Genomic DNA, 6,923 nt, shown 5'->3' on the forward strand with positions numbered 1-6,923 from the left:
TTTTTTTTTTTTTGCTGAATAACATCAAGTGCTGAATTCACTCACTTACTTTGTAAGTATATTTATTTAGATTGTCGTCCTGTTCTTTCTTTCCCTCAAACGCTACTATTATGTATGCAACTGAGATAGTTGCAGAACCTAATCAATTAGCAGAAGGAAGCAATAACTTGGTGTCTTTATCAGCATTTTATATAAGAAAATCTTCTTTTAAAAAATCTTTACTCTCGTTTTTAACGCTTTGAATAATTATATATACGATTCACATAACGAATTTACTACAACGCATAAACTATTTTGACTTCAAAACATGGCCTTGAGTTAGGTAATCCAGAAATGTAAGCGAAAGGAATGGGCGAAAACTTAATATAGATTTGCCTACGAAAGACATATTCAGGAAGAGATAATTTGTTTTATAATAACACCCTTACCTACACATTAACAGCGTTTTTATAAAGATAATTTAAAACTATAAACTAACTCCACTGCAGGAATGTGCATTTTTAATATTATATCCATATATGACACTTAACTCAATAATTGAACGTGTTATGTTCACATATTCACATAAACGGATTCGAAACAAATTATTGTCTTATCGTTTGCATAAGCAAAAAGGTTATCAGAAGAAGATCTTTCATCATTAGAGGTCTCTTTCTCTTCCTCATATACATCCCTCTGCCCGCCTTGCAGATACTAAAAAAAAAAAAGAAAAATGTCATCGTTGTCATTCCAAAACCATTCTTAAACTAACATTTTCGTATGAGCCGTGGAAAGGCAAATTTTCAATATCCACATGCAGATATTATTTATAGGTAAAAATATTTTGTCAATTGTATGAAATTGAGTAAAAGAAAAATTAAAAAAATGTTATGAGGAAAATAAGACGATTATGCCCGTGTAGTAATGAAGATATGAAGAGAGAATGAAAAGAATAACAATAAAGTATAGTTGTTTGTTCGGGCGTCGAAAAAATGCTACGTAAAAGATCAGATTTGACCATAAGCCATAGAAAAAGATTTACAATAATTTGCAAATTTTGGCAGACATGGCTTTCATTCGTTTGCTTACCAATATCAGCCGAAATTCTTCGGGAAATCATGCGTTAAAAATTAATTTTAACTTACGTGAAGTCAATCTACGCGTCCACAGGCTCCTTGTTGTTTTTCTTTATAACTGTTTAAAACAAATAGTGAGACGTTCTAACGCTTTGCAGTTTTTATTCTTCAATTGCAGAAAAATCAGAAAGCATGTAGAAGATGTATACGCATTTACTTCGTTTTATACTAAAAGAAATAGTTTTCTCCTTTCTTTCCTTCCTTATATATGTAGATATATTATTAAATCCTTTTTTTATTTCTCCATATAGATTTACAATTTTTAAGGAGGATTTTCATTCTCTATGTAGAAATTTTAGTTTTTATTTTATTAATTTTCTCTTTTATTGTATGCATAAAGATTTATATTAAATTTTTGATGGATTTATTGTTAAAAGAAATTTAGAGAAGATAGTATTAAATTAAAACGATACTTGAAAGATAATTGAATATTGAATATGTCCTCAAGGCAGGCAAATTAATTTCCTTATTAAATATTTTCCAAATTTATTTTATATACAATGTATCTGTATGTATATCTGTATATATATTTATATATATATATATCTATATATATAGATGTATAAATACATATCTGCATCTGTGAATGTGGACTTTTTTTATTGTTAATTTTGTTCTAAACCAATATTTTTCGGCTTTTGTTTATTTATTTTTTTTTTATTACAATAGTTCTTAATAATTACGATAAAAGTAAAAAAAAGCATTTATTTTCTTTTATTTTTTTTTTTTTTTTGTAATGTATAACTACAATATTACTGTAAGTAGTATTCTAAATATTGCGCAATAAACGTAAATGGGGAAAAAATATGTTAAGCAAAAAATAAAGAGAAAAATACAAAATAAACTTATGGACAAAAAAGTAATAATTAAAGGGAGACATCTTGATGATGGGTGTTGGTTAGACATCAATCCATTGCAGTAATAAGAAAGTTGGTTGATGAAGTTTATTTCTTTTTAAGGAAGAGCAATTTTTTGTTTTTTTTTTTTTTTTTGTGTTTTATTTAAAGGTGGGGGCGGTTACATCTGCTTTGAGTAGGGAGTATAAACTTTTATTTATATATATATAAGTATGCATGTACGTCTTCGTTTCAATCAATATAGAGAAATAATGGGACATTGATTCATCATTTTGTTTTATTTTTGTTTTTGTTTTTTTGCAAAAATGAATTATGAATTGTATTTATTATTAATTATATGCACACGTAGTAAGTAATATGAATAATTTAGTCGCGCGGTTAACTAAATTTTAAATTAAAATGAATTGGGAGAAAAAAGAAGGAGCAGCAAAGAACAATTTAAATCAAAATCAGTCAAGAGTCAACTAATTAAGCTTGTAGATAATTTCAATGATAAATTCGAAAATAGTATTTTCTCTTTCTTCTCTTTTCGTTTGGAATGGTTGTGGTTTAAAAAAAAAAACACTATTAAAACTTTACACATTTGTTGGTGAAGAGTAACACAAAGAAGATATGATGATATATGTTATATATTGTTGTTGTTCCTTGTATCGTCGTCAACTGGCGATATGAATGCCGGACAATTATTATTATTATTATTATTTGTTTCCGTAGCTGATTAATGAAAAATATGCAGAAAAGAAATGCTGTAATAAACAATAGAAGTATAAATTAATTTAATAGAATATATATATATATATATATATATATACAAACATAACCCATCCCCACCGCACCTCTAAAGCAAAGCAATTGTTGCCCGGACCGAATAAAAAAAGAAGTAAATTTAAAATACGATAAGTTTTTTTTTCCTTCTTTTACTACCACAGACTTCATTTAAATATATATTTCCGATTTGAATGTTTTTCTATGCCGATAGTTTATTGTTCACAGAATTATTATCTTTTAACGTAGGGGTTTAGTTTTTTTTTTTTCTTCTTCTTCTTCTTCTTTCTTTGAATTTTAGGTTCAGATGATGGTGGGTATAACTTCTTTTTCTTTCTTTTTTTTTATTCTTCATTTTTCATAATTCACTTACCACAAGAAATTAGTTGAAATTTCTCAATCATGTGATCGTTGTACGAACGCGTAGCATATATACCATGGGAGGGGAGCGCCTTTCAAACAAATTAACACTTTCTCAATTCTGTATGAACATTTACATATATATATATATGCATGTACAAGTATTTTTCATGTATATATGTATATATATATGTACATATATGTATATATGTATAAACGTAGGGAGGAGAATTAAAAATTGATGTGGCTTTTAATTAAAAATTAAATTTAATTTTGTGAGGTTTGTTTATGTTGCTTTTTTTCGTTTTGCTTTTAGTAAGGCTGATGTCTAGGTTGGCGTCCCGTCCCTCTTTGTTTGCCAGATTGGTAACCGCCAGAGCCTTCAACAACAAAGAAAAAGATAATTGAATTAATTAAAAAAAAAAAAAAAAATTTATAATAATTTCAGGTACGATTTGGTTTTTTTTTTTTTTGCCTAAAATTTACATTCGACTAAAAAAATTCGTCTTAAAGAAGCATTAGTTATTAGTTTATATAAATATTAAAAGAAATATATATGTACATAAATCTCGTTTTATAATTAAAAAGGATAAAGGGGATATATATATATATAAATGTATGTATATATATATATATATTTTTTTTTTTTTAAATTTTGACCGATTTTTTTTGTTTTTTTTTTAAATTAATATGTATAAGGGGGAGGAAAATGGAACACAAATTATTGTTATTACCAATAGATGAAATTATTTGATAGGTTATATTAGATTATAACATACTACCTCCTTTGGGACCAGCACGAGGGCCACCAGCGCCGCGACCACCGCCACCTCCACTACTGTAGCCGCTACCGCCATAGCCATCGTAGGCGCCGCCGTACCCATAATCTTTTATTATTATAAAATACGTTATGTTTGATTCGTTTGGCCCGAGAGACACGATCGATTGATTGATTGATTTTTAATTTTAAGTTTTGTTTTTTTCGATTTTTGCATTCATTGCGTTTTTTTTTATGTTAATTATAATTACAAAGAAAAAACACAAGTAAAATGAGTAAAGTACGATTTTTTTTTTTTTTTGATAGCAATTTTAGCTCTACTACGGTCAAAATTTTCAGTGTAAAAAGATCGGTTATATTTAAAAAAAAAAAATGTCTCGGGGAGGTGGGACTCTTTTTTTCTTTTTTTTTTTTTGCAAAATTAATTTAAACATATATGTATTTTGCGCCAAGTAAATAATAAATAAATTGAAATCATATTTTAATCATTTTAGTTTAAGGCTGAAGGAAAAGACAAACAGATTATAAAGACGACAATCTTTTACTTGTTGTTCTACTTTAATCAATTGTTGTGTTGCCTCCTCCAACAGCTCGAGCACATCACTCATTAATTCAACTTATTTGGAAACGATTACATTTATATATATTTCAAGAGGAACACCGGTTTTCCCCGGTTGCTCGCCCGTGCGACTGTTCAAATATGTTCAAACTTGACAAAACCCATTGGCAAAACAAATTAATTGAAAACATATAGACGAATAATAAATGAAAGCGGGCCAACAATTCTCGTCCTTTGGCTACGAAAACGTCAATAAAATGATAATAATTAATAAGAGCCTTTCACAAAGTCTTCTGAAGAATTAAAAAAATATAAAAATAATAAAGAAATAAAAATATCAATTATTCTAGTAATATACTAGAATATTTAAAAGAACTGTTCTATTAAACCTTGATTCATTATAGGACTAAAATAAACTTGTCCTTGAGAAAACAAGGCAGAGTCATATTCGCATCCATATAATCGTCTATTGAGAAAAAAATCTCGGCCGCACAGGAACGTCATACATATTTTCACATTTTGAGCTCGCAAACGGTAGTGAACTGCTAACCCAAAGAACACACGCACATACGCACACAGAGCATTGGTTTGTAAACTTTATTCAAAGCTAAGTATATGTACATTGTAGGATTTAAGCCATATATGGCCTGGATCTTCAACACCTTAGATGATGATTGCATTAAATATTTTCGAAAAATAACGGATCTCTGCAACTGATCAAACAAAGAAAAAGGACTGTATACACGGGGGTCTGCTCTTAACAACCAGCAGACAACAGATGAGCATGCGTAGAGAGACTGTCGTTCTTAAAAACAGTAAGTGCATCAAGAAATATAAACGGATTCGAAACAAATTATTGTCTTGCGGTCGCTTGCACAAGCAAAAAGGTTATCAGAAGGAGATCTTCCATTATTAGAAGCATTTTTCGCTTCCTCATATACATCCTTCTGCCATCCAATTCCAAAAAAAAAAAAAAAAAAGAAAGGGCCTTCATTTTCATTGTTCAAAGACCATTGTTAAACTAACATTTTCGTATGAGTCGTGGAAAGGTAAACTTTCAATATCCACAAGCAGATTATTTAAAGGTAAAAATATTGTCAATTGTATGATATCGAGTAAAAGAAAAAAAAAAATTGTTATGAGGAAAATAAGACGATTATGCCCGTGTAGTAATGAAGATATGAAGAGAGGATGAAAAGAATAACAATAAAATTTTTTGTTTCAGGTGTAGTTTTTTTTTTTTGTTTTTTTTATTTTATTTTTTTTTTACTTCCTTTTTTGTATTCTTAATAAACATAGTAATAAGTATATTATAAAGCAGGCAGCACAGCAAAGATAATCTTTCTTTGCTATATAAAAAAAAAAAAAAAAAATATCTTTTTTCATATCATTGAATAAAAGGAATTTGTCTTGCAAAGATCTAATTGCGTTCAGCATTGCTATAGCCTTTCTTTTCTTTTTTTTTTTGCATAATATTTCTTTTCTGTACAATTTTACAGATTGTTTTTACATAAGGTGTTAGAGAAACCGTGAATGTTACCTTATTTTCCACACAACAATTTCAGCTTCTTTTTTTTTTATATAAATCGGATACAAAAGAAATATATACTTTAAACACAAAAATGTTTCTATATAAGTTTTGCTGGATTTTGTGTGCTTTTAATGTCTCACCTCACCGATACGATTTTATTAATTATTAAAAAAAAAAAAAATACGGTTAGTGTTAATAGTGCGCAATAGACGATTTTCCGTTATATGATTTTTATAGAAAAACAAAAACAAATTTTCTTTTTTTTTCTTGAGTCTACAATTCAATTCGTTTTCTTTCTTTGTAAAAAACAAGATAATTTTTTTTAATTTTTTTTTTATTATTATTGTTATATCATATAGAAAGTGATACTAAAAACTAATTTAAGAAAAATGAATTTTAGAGAAATTAATTTAGTAAAAAAGAATTTGATGATGCAAAAAACTTGTTTAAAAACTACTTTAATATACTAAGATTACAATTACAAGAAAAATATTATTTCAAGGGAAAAAACCGTTAAAAAAATCAAAGCAAAAAGGAAAAAAAACGACCGCTTTTTTTTAGTCATTATCTATAACGAGCGATAAAAAAGAAAATTAATGCATAGAATTCCAAGTTAGATCAAAAACAACTCATTTTTGCCGGAGATTTGTTTTTTTTTTTTTATCATTTTAAAGTCATTCAAGAGGCTTGTGTGAGGCGAAACATTAGAAAATTCGGTATTACAATAATTTTCCTTTTTTTTTCATAAACTTTCAACATTTTGTTGCGTAGAATTTTTTTTTTTTTTTTTGTTATACATAAATACTATTTATTATCCTCGTTAAAAGGCAAAACAGTATAAATCAAAGTTTTTTTATTATTGTTTTTTTCTTATTTCTTCAAAACAAATATTTAAAAATTTAATTGCGCCTTTTTGCCTTTTAACTATAAATAATATAAGTGTTTTTTTTTTTAGCAA

The 6,923-nt window shown here is 27.5% G+C and overlaps 2 long non-coding RNA genes across 2 annotated transcripts; both read right to left on the reverse strand.

Annotated features, from left to right (window-relative positions):
• Positions 1-1,849: 1,849 nt before the first annotated feature.
• LOC119642725 lies at positions 1,850-3,302 on the reverse strand. Its single transcript, XR_005248119.1, has 2 exons — positions 3,111-3,302; positions 1,850-2,718 (listed from the first exon to the last, which is right to left on the reverse strand). It is a non-coding gene; the product is annotated as an uncharacterized LOC119642725 (long non-coding RNA).
• Positions 3,303-3,391: 89 nt separating this feature from the next.
• On the reverse strand, positions 3,392-6,261 carry LOC119642726. Its single transcript, XR_005248120.1, has 2 exons — positions 3,880-6,261; positions 3,392-3,477 (listed from the first exon to the last, which is right to left on the reverse strand). It is a non-coding gene; the product is annotated as an uncharacterized LOC119642726 (long non-coding RNA).
• Positions 6,262-6,923: the final 662 nt, after the last annotated feature.

This window comes from Glossina fuscipes, unplaced genomic scaffold, assembly GCF_014805625.2.
Source record: "Glossina fuscipes isolate IAEA_lab_2018 unplaced genomic scaffold, Yale_Gfus_2 254, whole genome shotgun sequence".
Classification (NCBI taxonomy): Eukaryota; Metazoa; Arthropoda; class Insecta; order Diptera; family Glossinidae; genus Glossina; species Glossina fuscipes.